At 40.7% G+C, this 17,603-nt stretch overlaps 1 protein-coding gene across 3 annotated transcripts in view; it reads right to left on the bottom strand.

The window, feature by feature from the left end:
• The window catches only part of Shprh (SNF2 histone linker PHD RING helicase), a 69,295-nt gene extending 67,066 nt beyond the window's left edge, over positions 1 to 2,229 (bottom strand). For 2 of the 3 annotated variants that reach the window (XM_052169332.1, XM_052169331.1), the window contains exon 1: positions 2,029 to 2,228. The gene's annotated coding sequence lies outside the window, so the exon portion shown is untranslated. Of the gene's footprint in view, positions 1 to 2,028 lie in introns of all 3 variants that reach the window. The other variant, XM_052169333.1, reaches the window with a different exon arrangement.
• Between the last annotated feature and the right edge of the window lie 15,374 nt (positions 2,230 to 17,603).

The raw sequence follows: 17,603 nt of genomic DNA on the forward strand, positions 1-17,603 counted from the left end.
TTTTATGAGAAAATATTTTCAAACAAAAACATTGCAATATTCAGGCTTACAGCCCAAATGTGCACAAACCTAGGCTGGGCCTCACTCCTACTGGATATTTTCTAGGACTCTCACACACAAGACTATGACTTTCCTTTACGTGAAAATTCTCGTTTCTTTCATCACATCCTAATCCAGTTCTTTATCTTAACAATAACCCTGTGATATTAGGCATATTCCTTAGTAGCCCTTACCCACAACTTGAAGTCGGTTATATAATGTGAATACTTCAAAAGGGATAAATTGATAAGAAGACTTAAGTCAAATAATAGCTGCTGTGCTTTGGCCATCAAAGCTCCTGATAGTTTGCACGTCAGAACTGATCACTGGCTGGTGATGCTGTTTTGGGAGGTTCTGAAAACTTGAGATGGGGCCCAGGTGCAGGGAGGTCCCGACTGGTTGCTGAGCCCGGAGGACCCGCCTTGTTTCCTATGATCTGCTTTCTTATCTACCCAGGTGTGAGCAGGTGACCCCAGTAAGCTGCAGCAGGAAGCACTCTCACCCCACCGTGCCTTCCCTATCAGAATGGATTGTTACCTCAACTCTCTGGTCTCTGGAGCTGCTTATCGTCAGGTAAATGCTAACAGGTGAGAAACACCTTAACCATGATCTCATGTCTCAAACGTTGTAACAGTTTCACTCATGTTTAGTAGAAAAATTTAGTCACCAGTCAATCCCATTAAAAAAAAAGCAAATTATAATACTACACCTGTTGGCCACTAGGAAGCCAAAGTTCTCACCAAGTCAGAAATAAATGTCTGTCTCATATGTTAGTTGTATTTAACCCCACACCACTGCTTAATTCCAAAGAGCTTTACAAAGCATTAAGGAAACTTCGCTCAATCCTTCTACAGCTCAAAATTCCTTAGAAATACCTTCTTTTTCAAAGAGGAAGAAAAAAGAAGGGAAGAAAAAACCAACAACAACACACACACAATGGTTTTATGAATTAAAAGTGTAGGGAGTAGCACTATTCAAAGATTTGAGCCAGTTGGAATAATATAGCCTTGTTGCAGTAGGTGTGTAACTGTTGAGTGTGCGCTTTAAGACCCGCCCACATCTTAGTAGTGGCCTGGAAGCCAGCATTCTCCTAGCAGGCTTTAGACGAAAACAGAGTTCTAAGCATCGCCCGCATCACGTCTGCCTGGATGTTGTCATGTTTCCCTCCCACCCCCCTTGATGATCAAGGACTGAACCTCTGAACCTGTAACCCAGCCCCCAGTTAAATGGTATCTTTTATAAGACTTGCCATGGTCATGGTGTCTGTTCACAGCAGTAAAACCCTAAGACAAAGAGGAAAAGCTTAGACAAAGAATAAAGCGGTGGTAGCAGGTGGTAGCAATCATGCGACCGAGGCAAATACAGGCGTCAAGACAAACATGTAGGGGAAAACCAACGCCTTCCATGATCAATTTAAGCCATGTGGATTAAGAAGCACCATGTTGAAATGGCAAGTCTTTAACAAAGCTGCACCTCTCTGACAGGGGACCTTAACCATAAACCAACATCTCCGGAGACTCACCAACCCGGCGCTACTGGCAGCGTCCAAGTGCACACAATGCACAGGAGCCAGGGCGGTTCTGAAGACGAAGGTAGTAATTCATGTGTCTCCGAGGGTACCTGCGAGCTCGCCATCGCCATCCTAACTTCGCGGCCCCTGCATCCCTCTCCGCCACCTGCAGTCCCACGCCCCACCATCCCGGGCACAGCGCAGGGCCGGCCCCTCGGGGCACATCGAAGTTATCCGCGAGAAGGGAGCCGGCGGGACAGCTCGTGACAGGGCCTCGGCACGCGAGCGTGGGCAGCAAGCACCCGTCCCACGCGAGAAGGGCTCGGCCCACGTCCCGCCTGGGACCGAGTCGCGGGGCCTCGCACGGCCGATCGCTCCCGATCCCGGAGCTTCGCAGGAGCCCTCGGAGTTTCCCTGACACGCAGCTCCGGGTCCCCTCCGCGACTCTTACCCCAGACCCCACACCCACACTGACCTACCTCAACCGCTATCCGGGCAGCACCGGTCGCCAGGCTCGGCCCTCCTCCTAGGCTGCAGATCCCAGGCCCACAGTCGCCACACACACCTGCGGGAGTTGCGCACGCGCGCTGCACGCTGGGTGGAGCTGGGCACCCGGGCCGGAAGCCACAGCACCAGTGGAGGAGAACAGCGGGAGCGCTCGCTCCACGCGAACGCGCAGGACCGGTCGGGACGCCCCGCCCCTCTCTCCAGGGCTGGCTTCAAAAAGCATCTCTGCGCATGTCCGATCGCTGAGGCCCTGGTAGAAGACCGTTGAAGTCTCGCGGTGGTTGTGCCTCACTCTTTTCCCCGCCTCCCGTGGTAATAGCAAATGCAGGATGGGCGGGCCCCGAATGAAGGGGCGGGGCTCCTTGACAGAGAGGGCGGGACTCTTCTCCAGAGAGGGATGATGTGAGTTGTGGTTTTAATAAAAGGGCAGAAACTTACATAAAACGGAATTCACGATGCTGAGAAATTATAATGCCCAAACAAATATGCAATTAATCCACTAAACCAAAAGAATTCGATTTGCCAAGGGGGAAAAAAAAAGGCAGAGATGATGTCTCCATAAGGAGCTCACAGAAATGAGGTCACGGAGAAATTTATTCTTGGCAAGAAAAATACTAAGGCTTTAAATGTTTAAACATTTCCAAGAAATTATAAGCTATGCTGAAGCTGGTCTCGCAGTATCTTTTCCAAAGGGAGAATTCTATCTTCAGTAGACATAAACAACATCTTCTCGTTTGAGGATTTCAATAGTGTGTTTACCAAGTGCTTTGTATATCCTTCGAAATTTTTCTCTGTGGAGTAATGTTTTGTTTTCTAATTGTGTAATCACCAGAGCTAATTTCAGAGGAGGAAAAGGTTCACTTGTTATTTGGCTTTCTGGAAATTCCCTGTTGTGAGACACCTGTTCATGAAAATATTGAGTCTTACCTCCTAGTAGATGGTTAATAATGGACAAGAGAATCGACTTATTGGACACACTCAAATCTTACAAGTGAATCCCCACTTTTCATATAACTCAACTGCCTTGTTTTGAAACAGTACAGGTGTGTTGTATCATGTCTAAGCTACGTTTGGATCCAGTCCAGAATGATAAATATTGCAATTAAGAAAAATCTTAAAATTTTTTCTGGTTTCCTAACATACACAAAAAGTTATTGCTTACTTTGTACTGTGGTCCAGTAAGTATACAACATGTCTAAATGGAGTATAAATATCAAAATGTTTAAATATTTTTTTTACTGCTAAAAATGGTAATGACTATCTGAATTCTCAGCACACTACCTTTCTCCTGACACGGGATTTGCTTTGAAGCTGATGGCTACTGAGTCAAATTCATGGCTGGTAGAGGAGGCAGCTATAGAAAATTGTTAAAATTAAAAACAAGTTCTGGTTTGCAAAGAAAGAGACCTCCACTCTGACCGAGGAGGCTGAGCCACAGGACGTGATAACTGAACTCAGTTCTTCGACAAGAATAGAGTGATCGCTTAACCTCTGAGCTCTTTCTCCAGTGGCCTCGGATGTATTTCCTAAATAATAAGATTTAAAAGCCAAAATGCCTCCTTTCTCCATGGTGTGAAAAGAGTATCAGCCTCATCAGACATCTGCCCTGAAGCTCTGGGCTGACTGGGTACACTAACAATGAGAAGCAATAGTTTGAAAATGGCATTTTTTTTTTAAATTTTTTGAACAGTATATCTCAACAGTGAGCTTAAAATATTTGGATTTATTAAGCAGATAATCTGCCCTGGAGAGCGGGAGAGTGTGTAAGACACTTTTAAGAGCCACAGAACATTTAGAGGGATGCATTAGTATTTACCTCCAACAAAGTCACCAGCTGAATTATTTCCCCAAAGGAAAGTCATCCTATAATTAAAGTTTGAAGCCACTCACTTATTTCTCCTTAGCTATGAAAGTCCTCTGTGGCATGTTCTTCCACAAGAGGTTAATTTAGTCTATACTGCTCGGCCTTCACACCCCATAAATAATCTTAGTTCTATTTCACCTGATAAAGCTTTACAGTTTCTTCTCCACTTGCTGTTTCAGTGTATCCATTTATGTTATACTGTTGTATTCTGTAGCTGCTTGCAGCTACTAAGAACTGGGTTGCTGGAACAGAAGCTGAGGGATAGATGGGGAAGGAGAGGAAAGAATGAGGCCAGGACAATAGTTTACCCATCAAGGCCCCAACTTTAATAGAGGTCAGGCCTTTTAACAGTTTGGGCAAGCCCTTCCCCCTAGACTCCAGGCTGAGTTCCAGGGAAGTCTTCTGGCCATCCTTGGATCCTTTGCTAAGAAAGCTGGGTGGGTCACCTGCTTAATTCAGGAATTAAGACCTGGAAGAACAATGAACTTCACCTTCACTCTGAGCTTCTCCACCCTAGGTGGAGCAGGATCCTGACTAGCTCCGGAATCCAAGCTCAATTAGGCTGGGAGAAGCTCACCTTGACCAATGTCAAGTACACTCTGAGCACTCCACCCTAGGATAAAAATTCCGGCTGTAACCTATTTCCCTATTATGCCCTCAAGTCAGATACCTGCCTGAAGCCAGGGATGGTCCTTGGCTAAGGTCAATACCCCAATAAGGCTCTGTATATTATATGGATGCTTTTCCCCCTTAAACCACATGAACAAACCCTCTGCAAGTTTCAAATCCCATCTCTCTAGGCCTTTACTGAGTAGAAGTGAGTCAGGACATTGATTTGCATTAGGCTTTGGCTATAAAAATGTAACTGGTTTGATCTTCTATCGGATTTTGATATCAGCAATGAAGTTACTTCTCTTTATTATATTTCTTGTATTTACTGAAATAATTTTGGGAAGTTTTTATGATCAAAGTACCTACTTAACTTTCCTTCAAGAATTTTTCCTTTACACTACTAGTTTCTTGCAAGAGGCCTGACTTTCAGCCTATCACAAGTTAAACTTAATTATTTCGACCTTTTAATTGGAAGTGAGAGACCTGTGACAGAATTTCTTGATATCCTAATCTCAAGACTGTTGCTTCAAATAATGAGGTGGCTCAAAGGAGAGGGGGAGAGATGGGGAAACATCTGGTTGTTGATAGAGTCAGAATCACATACTTTTATTAAAGTCACTCTTATTGCATCTCAATGCACATTAACATAAGAATCACCAAGCATAGAGAATATGTTAACAAACGGTGGTAATAAGGTTTGAAATACTGCGAGAATGGCCAGTGTTTGGATTTGACTCAGATACAAAGTATACTGTTGGGAAAATGGCAACAGTGGACTTGCCGAATGCAGAGCCTCCACAAATCCTCCATTCATGAACAAATAGCACAACGGCGTGCTAAGATGAGCTGGGTCTGTAAATGTGAAGGCGTCCGAAGGCTTGTTCCCATATTTCTTCTCAATGGCTAAACTGATGACAGACCCATTACCTTCTCAGGACACTAAGACATTTTCATTGTCATGGTAGATCTAACTCTCACTCTCAACTTGTTTTTTTTTTTTTTCCAAATGAATGATTTAAGTTGTCCTCAAAAAGAAAGATTCAGCCTTTGAGAGTAAGACTCTTTGAAAGGACGTTATGTAAGGAAACAGAATTTTATCTCCCTTTTGGGCCAGGTAATACAAGAGCCTCAGATATCTGTACAGCTTTTGATTCTGCAAAGTCCTCTCCTGTTGATTTTTTTTCTGTGAAGTTCCCAGTCATATGAACTATTGTTCAATCTGCACTGCACTGAAGAACATTGTAAGAGTCAAAGTAACTAGTTGGCTTTCCATAATTTAGCTCTTTGAACAAGAAGGTCTGGAGCAGTGGATCTCAACCTTCCTGATGCCGCCACCCCTTAATACAGTTCCTCATACTATAGTGAGGCCCCGCCCCATCATAAAATTATTTCATTGCTACTTCATAACAGTAGCTTTGCTACTCTAGTGAGTAGTAGTAATATAAATATCTGATACGCAAGATATTAGATATGGGACCCCTGTGAAAGTGGGGTCACAACCCACAGGTTGAGGATGACTGTTGTAGACCATCTTGACTCCTCTGCCTACGCTATTGCCTTATTACTGAGCCATGTGACTTATCAATGTTCAACAATTGTCCATTAGTTTAGTACATGGAAAATGTAGCCAAGAGACAAGTAATTCTTTGATGATTCTGAGCTGTGTATTTCAACAAGAGTAATGTTGGGCCACTTCTCCTCCTTTCTCGGCATAGAAATGTTAGCGAAATTTATTTCACATTCTCCCCTTTACCTATTCTCTAGGATGGTAGTAGGTGGATACCCGACATGATTGACAATTGCCAATGATGGCTCCTTGTTGTCAGTTCTCCTAGCAACTTGTCTTAGAATTGCTTTTTGTTCTTGAGATAAAATGACAGTTTTTATTAGGGTCAATGTCACTGTATCAGAGTGAATTATAATATCCAAGTCCACTGAAAAACTGTAGATACTATTAACAGAGTGTGATGAAAAAATCTGCTCTTACAAAATTGATGCCTGCAGGGGTCATTGGTTCTGTCAAAAAGACTGATATCAGGTCAATCACAGAACAACAATGGTATTAAGGGTTACCTATATTTCTAATATGGTCAAGAAGTTTGTAAACTAAATCTTCATGTTCAAAATTTCAGGTTTTCCTCAGGATAAGCCTACATAGGTTTAAATTTTAACTCTTCAACTTACTGGTTTTTTTTTTTTCTTGGTGATCTGAAGGCCACATTTATTTAAAAGTCCACATTTTTTTTCTCCATCTCTCTTGTTACAAGCTCAGCCAGAAAACTGAGACTTAAGCTGTGTCTTCCTTCCACTCATCATCATTGGTAAAACAATTTTTATAATTTGTACGTAAAATGATACATTTGCACATGAATTCATGGCACATGAATAATATATCATTGATTTTATTCGTCTGGAGTCTGAAAAGCAATTAGGCAAAAACAAAGAGAAGGTCGAAGACGAGTTTGTTGCCTAAGAAAAGAATGTAAGGAAAGGAAGATTTTATTCAGTGTTTATCAGTGAAGTAAGATGGATCATGAGCCACCCACCCATTCACGATTTTCAAATGTTCATGTGCAACCATTTGTTTTCCTCCTATGGGGGTTTGAATATAAAAATAAAAAATAAGAAAAATGGGGGTTTGGATATGCTTGGCCCATGGAAAATGCTCTCCTTAAGAGGTGTGGCCTTGTTGGAGGAAGCACATCACTGTGGGGGTGGGATTGACAGCTCCTAGTGCTCAATCTCTGCCCCCTGCAAGACACAGTCTCTGGTGGCTGCCTTCTAATTAAGATGTAGAACTCTCAGCTCCTTCTCCAGGACTGTGTCTGCCTGGATATTGCTAGGCTTATTACTATGATGAAAATGGACTGAACCTCTCAACCTGTAAGCCAGCCCCAATTAAATGTTGTCCTTATAAGTGGTGCCTTGGTCATAGTGTCTCTTCACAGGAATGGAAACCCTAAGACTCCTCCTAACGCATGTTTTCCCAGCTACCTCAGAACTTTAAGGAACGGGAGTATTGCAGATGAGTTTCTGATGCCTGTGAATGAATAATATTTATGATGCCAATTTGATAGCTACAAGTAAAATATTTTTTAATCTTCTCTAAAGGTCTTAAGCATGACATTTATAATTACAAAAATAATGGCATAACACTTTCAAAGTGAATATAATACCCCCCAAAACTGTAACAGTAGTTTTGGCAGAAACTGCTGCTTGGCAGGGAATGGAAGAACCTTTCCAAAGCCACCATTCTGCAGAATAACAGCACATGCTGACTCTAGAACCAGGGTGTTAAGTCAGTTTCCTGGGGCAATAGCAAAATTAAATATTAACTCTATTTCTTTTAAGCCCTGCCAAGTTTCTGGGCTCCTCAGTAGGTTCTTAAATGAGATTAAATACCTAACAGCCTGAAATACTGAACAACAGTAGTATTTGATTATACCAATCATATCTGTATACCATAACACCTCATCTTAGATCTAAACTCCTAGAAGTCAACTTTCAGCAGGATTGAAAACTATGATCCTTCTAGGAGGAAACATGGGGTAAATACTTCAGTACACTACAATTGCAAAGGTTGTAATTTTCCTAAGCAAGACCCCCCCCCCAAAACATAGGAAATAAGAACACAAATATACTAGTGAGAGTACATTAAATTAAAAGGTTTCTACACAACAAAATGCAACAACCAATAGAGCAAGAAATACATGATATCATAATGATTATAGGAAAAAAGAATTGTCAAGTACAACTCTGTCAAGAAGTTAGCTCACAATATATAAAGAAAAATAACTCATTACTAAAACAACAAAACCCACAAACAACAAACAAAGCATCCTTAATAATCTGCTAGGAAAACTAGATATATGCTTTCAGAAGAATCATATTAGATCCACATGTATCACCTTGTACAAAACTAACTCCAAATAAAACAGCTATGTGAAACATTAAAACCACTAGTCAAAAACAAAAGCAGTATCCTATAGAACATAGGTATAGAAAAAAAGATGTTCTGAATAGAATTCCATTTGCCCAAGAAATGAGGCCAAAAAATAAATAAATAAATAAAATAAACACATGGAATTCCATAAAACTAAAAACAAAACAAAACAAAACACAGAAAATTTCTGTAGCTGAGTCTTTTGAGTGAATACTTGGCCCCCCAGAATGAGTGAGAACTTTTACCAACTATATATCTGACAGAAGATTAATTTCAGAACATATAAATTATGTTTTAGAATTAAAAAAAAAGGTAAAACAAGCCCCTCCCCCTCAAACAAACTGCATTAAGATCAACTTAATCTTATCCCTGACTAGCTTACAAATAAATGAGACTTGGATTGTGGTTACTTTATTTGGCCTTGACGATTACTGGGGGGGAAAGGGGGGAGGTTACCCCTAGTCTACTCTTCTGCTAGCATGACTACCTCCACAGTGATATACTGTTTCTCCTCCACACTGTTTCTCCTCCGCAGTGGTGTACTGTTTCTCCTCCACACTGTTTCTCCTCCACAGTGATACACTGTTTCTCCTGGCCACACTGTTTCTCCTCCACAGTGATATACTGTTTCTCCTGGCCACACTGTTTCTCCTCCACAGTGATATACTGTTTCTCCTGGCCACATGCTCATGTTTCCTCTCACCTCGTGGCAGCTTTCTCCTTTTCTGTTCTTCTGCTTTCCTCCTGGTCTCCTGCAACCCAATCATTCAATCCAACCTACCTCTAATACCTGTAAGATTGGCTGTAGCCAATTTTATTTAACCAGTACTTTAAATTAAGGAACAATATTTACACAACACAAGTTTGTAAACATGAGAAGACACTCATAGACCTAGACTTTTGGGTATAGAATTTAGCATTATAATATATAGTGATAGACTAAACCACTACAATTTCCCTTTTTTGTCTAAATAAAAAAGGTTCTTTCTCTTATAATAATAAATAACATACCCTGGGAACAATTATGAAATTATTATGAAAATTATTAAGTAAAAGGTACATTCAAAAAAATCCAGTCTGCTCATATTTAGCAACTCAGGAGAAAGTATTCTATTATCTATTTTATCCTAGTAAGTTCAGAATTCTGTATCTAAATTAATTTTTATCCTAACTTGTATTATGCTCCTAAAATTACCTTCTTGTCCTAGAACATCTTTTAAATCCTTAAGCTTATAGTAAGACTATGGCTAAGCCTTCAACCCCACCAGAGGCCTGAGAAGGAAATAAATATTACCTGAATATGCAGGAAGCACAATGTTACAGCTTCCAAAAATATAGAAATGATATACAGTTGACTGCTTGGATAGTCTCCAATATTTTCAATAATGTTGGAGCATCTGTCTTCAGTTCTCTGGCCCAGACCATCTGACAGACCTTTTGTGAAGCAGGAATTATGAAGGACTCACTTACTTTGCTTGGCAGAGCTTGGCAGTTGACTTTCATGCATCCATTTGTCCTTTCTGATGGCAATCTGTTTTCAGATAAAGTTAGAGCATTGTTTTTGTATTAGTGGCTAGCGTCCCACAATTGGAGCAACTCCAAGTGGCAGTTCTTCAATACTCATCTTCGTCCACATTAAATGGGTGCTGCCAGGAGCTGACATGACTCAAAGTAAAAATAAAAAAAAGCCTTAAATTAATAGAAAATATCTTGAGTTTGTGAGGATTTGAAGATTATCTATCTATTCATAGCATATCTGAACATGTAAACATTGCCTGTCTCCACTTATCCATTATCTGTACAACCCAGGATGTATGTATATTTCTGTGATAACACAGACTAGTATCTGACAAAACTATGAGTTTGATTGACTGAATTATTAATTGGTCTAAACAGTTTGTAATAGCTATTAAAAGGACTGGGATTAAACCTTGCATTTTAAACGAGTTACACAGGCACAATACCTGCTTATAGGTTGAAATATACATATATTATGCTGTAACAAAATTAATCTTAAATTTTGTCTCAATATAAAAAAGATTTATACCAATGAAAACCTTGAGCTTGTATCAATATATAAAATTCTGTACCAATGTAAGATTGTGTCTATAAAATGCGTTTGTTTCAAGAGTAGATTCAGTAATTCACCCATTTGTCTAATTTCTTATAATATTTCAATACCACTGCTTTTGTCAAGCCTAGGAAATAAAGAAAGAAAAGAAAGAAAGAAAGAAAGAAAGAAAGAAAGAAAGAAAGAAAGAAAGAAAGAAAGAAAGAGAGAGAGAGAAAGAAAGAAGTGCTTGAGTCTAAGCTTCCTAATACAAACAAACAAACAAATAAAAATGGCCTGTGCAAAATACTGGGTCAGGGACCTGAATAGAGAGTTCTCAAGAGAATTTATAAAACAATAAAAACTGGCTAAAATATGTCTGAAAAAAAATGTTTGTCATCACTAGCTACTAAAGATAATGCTAATCAAAACAACTTTTGAGTTTTTGTTACTGCTGTTAAAATGGCCAAGGTCAACAAACAGCTGGCAAGGATGCGAGGGAGAAGAGAATCCTCATTCACAGTTTGTGGGACTGAAGACTCGTGCAGCCACTTTGGAAATCACTAGGGAAAACTCAAGAAGCTAACAATAAATCCCGGTATGACCCAGTGTATGACCTTGGATTATGCCCCAAAAATGCAACATCTTAACAGCCATGCTCATCCCCAATGTAGTCTCAGAAATAGAAGGAACCCAATGTCCTTCAACCCATGAATGGATAGTGACAATGAAGCATAGACACACTATGGAATAGTACTTAGTTGTAAAGAAAACCTTAATGATAAACTTTGTGGGTGAACGGATGGAACTAGAAAATATACTCAGTGAGGTAACTGAGACCTAGAGAGACAAACACCACATGTTCTGTCTCACCAGAGGCTCCTAGCTCTAAATTTTCAGATTTGAGTACATATACTGGAATAGCTGTAGAAATCAGAAAAGTACAAGTGGACTGTTTGAGGATCAGGGACCAATAGAAAGGGGCATAGCGTGGAACATGCGATCTGAAAGGAGAGATGGGGAAGGGAGGGCTGTGATTATGGAGTATGTGTGTGTATGGGGAGGGATAAAAAGAGAAGAAGGAGAGGAGGGCAAATGACAGTAAAGAGTGTCTGGAAAGGTTATAAAGAATCATACTATTAGCTATCTCCCCCAAAATTACCTATAATACATGTAAATCTGTGTATAAGTGTGTGTGTGTGTGTGTGTGTATACACACTTTCTCTTCTGGGCTAACATTACTCGCTCTAAGAGCCAAAGACTAACATAACCCACATATCCAGACATGAGAAGCCCTCTTTTGAATTGTTCGTCAGAGTTGTCCAGAAGACTCCCAAAACCTTGTATGCTACTGCTGTTACTCTTGGTTACCCCAAGAGGTGGAAGGAAGGTCACAATTGTTGTAGACATTATGCACTTCAGACAAAGGGCCCAGAAGCCCCTGAGCTGGAACTGACCCAGAGAATTAATCTTCATGATACCAGAAGATACCATGTAGAATTTCAAAGGAGGCAAGCAACCAGCAGTCCTATCATCTATGTCACCTACGAACCACAATTATAACTAGCATAGCACAAGAGCCCTGGGGTAGAATAGTGAGTGAGTGGCACAACCACCTTGGTGGTAATCAATGCCTTTGTAGCCAGGACAGCCAGGGCTACAACAGAGAAACCCTGTCTCAAAAAAACCAACCAACCAACCAACCAACCCACCAACCAACCAACCAACAAACAAAAACAAAAAAACATAACAAACAAATAAAAAACCAAATACCTTTCTAATTGGACTTAAGACACTCCCCCTTCCACAATAAGAGGGAAATCATGCCTTGTTCTGGAAACCTAGCCTACTGCCCAGGGCTAATGAAGTCATAGATCTTGAAAGAGAGTGTATAGCTCCCACTTTACTAAACCAGAATAATCCCTAACAACATTCTAAATATCTGTCCTTATACTAACAGATAAGTGTAGCTCTATTCCTCATCAAGGAAACTTCTTTTTTTTTTTAATAAATATTTTTTTATTCGATATATTTTTTATTTACATTTCAAATGATTTCCCCTTTTCTAACCCCCCACTCCCCGAAAGTCCCACAAGCCCCCTTCTCTCCCCCTGTTCTCCCACCCACCCCTTCCCACTTCCCCGTTCTGGTTTTGCCCTATACTGCTTCACCGAGTCTTTCCAGAATAGGGGGCCACTCTTCCTTTCTTCTTGTATCTCATTTGATGTGTGGATTATGTTTTGGGTATTCCAGTTTTCTAGGTTAATATCCACTTATTAGTGAGTACATACCATGATTCACCTTTTGAGTCAGGGTTACCTCACTTAGTATGATGTTCTCTAGCTCCATCCATCTGGCTAAGAATTTCATGAATTCATTGTTTCTAATGGCTGAATAGTACTCCATTGTGTAGATATACCACATTTTTTGCATCCACTCTTCTGTTGAGGGATACCTGGGTTCTTTCCAGCATCTGGCAATTATAAATAGGGCTGCTATGAACATAGTAGAGCATGTATCCTTATTACATGGTGGGGAATCAAGGAAACTTCTTATTGCAAAAGACAAAGACCATTACAGAAAACCATAACCAATTAAAATATAGAGTTCTTGATGCTACTCCTGAGTGATACATCTAAAACCGTTCCTAAGGCACAGTAACCATTTTAGAAGAGGGAGCCAAAAGATTGTAAAAGCAAGAGAAAGTGTTTGTTGTGTGATTGTGTTTCCTAGAAATGTTAGAAGCTACATTTATAAAATTTCAACAACATGACTGCCTAAATATGATCTAAACAAGAGCAACACCAATTGACATACTGACATGGATGAGGGAAAGGTCATGAACTGTGCAAAGAACTACAGGTAATGTTAAGAAGAGGAGAAGGAGTCTTCCCTGGGGAAGAGCACACCAGCTAGTGGACCTGATACCAAATGGTTAACCCTTTTAAAAGTTCATACAAAGACTATACAGACTTAACAGGTAATATTTAGGAAAAAATATATACGAAAAATTAATGACAAAAGAGGCCATTAGTTTGAAAGAAAAAAGGAGGAAGGAGGGGTATATGGGAGGGGTTGGAGAAAGGAAATGAACGGAGTTAATAATATAATATCAAAACATAAAAAATTGGCAGGCCAGTGGGGGCACATGCCTTTAATCCCAGCACTTGGGAGGCAAAGGCAGGTGGATTTCTGAGTTCAAAGCTAGCCTGGCGTACAGAGTGAGTTCCAGGACAGCCAGGGCTACACAGAGAACCCTGTCCAGAAAAACCAAAACAAACCAAAACAAAAAACAAAAACAAAAACAAAAACAAACATAAAAAATTATTCTGAAAGACTCCACCCAAATTCAAGAGATAGCTGAAAATTGAACAGTGGTGTTACCTGTTAAAACCAGATGATAGTTTATCCCTTCTATCTATCTATCTATCTATCTATCTATCTATCTATCTATCTATCTATCTATCTATCTGTCTGTCTGTCTGCATGCCTATCTATCTATCTATCTATCTATCTATCTATCTATCTATCTATCTATCTATCATCATGATGCTCAGGCTGTCTTAGATCTCATTGCCTTCCTACCAAAAACAAACCAACAATAAAACAAAACAAAGAATAAAACACCAAAACAACAAAAATCCTTACCCAGTTTTAAAACATGCATTAATCCTAAAGATTCATGTTGCAAAATGAGCCTCATGGCTAGGCAATAGATTATGAAATATTCTGGTATATTAAACTACAATCACAACACACTAGGGGCTGGAGAAATGATTCAGCAGTTAAAAGCATTAACTGCTCTTTCAGAGGACACCTTGTTCCTTTCCTAACACCCACACTGAGTGGCTCATAACTGCCTATAACTCTAGCACAGAGGACCCGATGCTTCTGGGTTCTGTGGGCACTGCCCTTAAATACACACTCAGACATACATGCATACAAAAAATTGAAAATTAAAAACAACAACTGATCAACATCACTAATCACTCAGAAAATGAACTACAAGCTCCCCTTGAGATATACAGGTTATAAACAAAATGGCTACTTTTTTTTTTTAAATTAGGAAGTATGCTTGAAGATGTGGGAAAGAAGAATAGTTTGTATCTCATTCAAGGGAATGAAAACCATCTCAGTCAATATTAAAAAAAACAGCATTAAAAACAATACAGCATGTGGTCCAGGAGGTCTGCTATATAATGAAAGGAAATGACATCAGGATGTTGAAGAGATAGATACCTGTGCTCCTATGTTCTTTTTAACTTTATTTAAAGAAGTCAAGTGTTGGGAATAGCCTGGGTACTGGGGGTCAATGAGTGCACAGAACAGAATCACATTGAAGTCAGGTATAAACAGAAATACCCTATCATCTGCAATAGTGTTAACAGAACAGGGGATCATTGGTAAATGAACTAAATCAGGCAGACCATGATAAGCGGGCCATGGTCTCACATGTAGAATAGAATATAAAAAATTGATCTCATCCTAAGAGTTAAGCAGCAATTCTTAGAGTCCAAAGAAGATGAATGAAAATGAGACTGAAAGGTAAAAAAAATGGATGAATACTTAATTATCTTTAGATAAGTGCCGAAATCTCAGGTGTATTACTGCACAGAAAGGCAACCACAGATAATAATCATGTTCTATACATGTGAAGGACCTGGAAGAAAGTGTTTTGAATGCTTTTACTATCAGGAAATAATAAATGTTTGAGGAGATAGATGGTTAACCAGATTTAAAAATTGTATGCCCGTATGGAAACATCACCCTTAAAAATCAGTTAGACAAAGAAATTGTCTATGAAATTTACAATCACCTCTGTGTAGCAGCATGTAGCATTATAAGAATCTGAGGAACAGACCAGTAGATATTTTCTGAAGATTGGTATGTGTCCCACTGCCAACCGAGTGCATGCAGAAGCTCTGTTCCCTGAGTGTACGAGGTACACAGGTACCAATTTGTGGTCCTGATTCCAGAACTCTTGTAGACAGGTTACAGGTCCACCTTCACACCTTGTAGATTCTTATAACTATCTCACATGGGATAGAGTGAAGCTAGTGTAGCTCCATCCCATTACCTCCGGCTATCCACCTTGCTGCTTATTAATTGACAGAGATGAAATAAAAATAAATCAACAATCCAATTATCCCAGGCAACTCTACTGAAAATAATTCAAAGACAAATGCTGGGAGTCACTTGGGCAGATAATCTCCTATTTATATTCTAATTGATTCTGGAATTGCTAAAAAGAAGCTTGGTGCTGTGGTTTGCATCTTAAATATTTCTGTAAGGCCTGTGAGTTGAAGGCTTTATCCTTAGTTGCTGCATAGAGAGCATGCTAGAACCTTCAGAAGAACCTACTAGAAGGAAGTTAAGTTATTAGAACATTCCTTTGAAAGGGATTGCTGGAATCCCAACTCCTTCCTGTTTGCTTCTTGGCAACTGTGATAGGAGTAGGCCAATTCTAGCATGCCCTTTTGCTGTGTTAGACTGCATTGTCATAAGCCCAAAACCACAAGGCCTAGAGACCACAGGCCAAAACATTTGGAACTGTGAGTCAAAATATACCATACTTCTTTCTAATTTATCGCAGGCATTTTACCACAGTTTTATGAGGCCTACAAATAAACTTGCAGAAGTCAAATCTTTGTTTCCAATAGCAACAAAGTTATGAGTGAAACTCCAGTTCTTAAAATTAACTTATACTATTGACATGCCAAGACTAGCATGAAAACAAAGGGAAAAGAAAATAGAATGTAAACATACTGCATTAGTTAATGTTCTGTTGCTGTGATCAAACAAGAAACAACTTATAAGAGTTTGTTTTGACTTATGGATCTAGATGTCAAGAATTCGTGATGGTGGGGAAGGCACAGCCTGTGGTCCAGGAGCAGGAAGCTGGGTGATCACATTTCATCCATGCACGTGGAGTAGAGAGGGAGAAGAAAGTAGGACAAGGCTAGAATGCCTAAAAGTACACTCATCCACAGAGATGCACTTTTTCCAGTATCCACAGAGATGCACTTCCTCCAGGATCCACAGTGATGCACTTCCTCCAGCATCCACAGTGATGCACTTCCTCCAGCATCCACAGTGATGCACTTCCTCCAGCATCCACAGTGATGCACTTCCTCCAGCATCCACAGTGATGCACTTCCTCCAGCATCCACAGAGATGCACTTCCCCCAGCATCCTCAGTGATGCACTTCCTCCAGCATCCACAGTGATGCACTTCCTCCAGCATCCACAGCGATGCACTTCTTCCAGTATCCACAGAGATGCACTTCCTCCAGCATCCACAGTGATGCACTTCCTCCAGCATCCACAGTAATGCACTTCCTCCAGCACCCACAGAGATGTACTTCCTCCAGCACCCACAATGATGCACTTCCTCCAGCACCCACAGTGATGCACTTCCTCCAGCATCCACAGTGATGCACTTCCTCCAGCATCCACAGTGATGCACTTCCTCCAGCACCCACAATGATGCACTTCCTCCAGCACCCACAGTGATGCACTTCCTCCAGCATCCACAGTGATGCACTTCCTCCAGCATCCACAGTGATGCACTTCCTCCAGCATCCACAGTGATGCCTTCCTCCAGCATCCACAGTGATGCACTTCCTCCAGCATCCACAGTGATGCCTTCCTCCAGCATCCACAGTGATGCACTTCCTCCAGCACCCACAGTGATGCACTTCCTCCAGAATCCACAGTGATGCAGTTCCTCCGGCATCCACAGTGATGCACTTCCTCCAGCACCCACAGTGATGCACTTCCTCCAGCACCCACAGTGATGCACTTCCTCCAGCACCCACAGTGATGCACTTCCTCCAGCATCCACGGTGATGCACTTCCTCCAGCACCCACAGTGATGCACTTCCTCCAGCACCCACAGTGATGCACTTCCTCCAGCATCCACAGTGATGCACTTCCCCCAGCATCCACAGTGATGCACTTCCTCCAGCAAGGCTTCTTTCTAAAGGTTCCAGGTTCTCAAATAGTGCCACCAACTGGGGACCAAGTATTGAATATGTTCAGGGGAAGTTTATCATTCAGACCACCATATCTAATTCTT

This window comes from Apodemus sylvaticus, chromosome 23, assembly GCF_947179515.1.
Source record: "Apodemus sylvaticus chromosome 23, mApoSyl1.1, whole genome shotgun sequence".
Lineage (NCBI taxonomy): Eukaryota > Metazoa > Chordata > Mammalia > Rodentia > Muridae > Apodemus > Apodemus sylvaticus.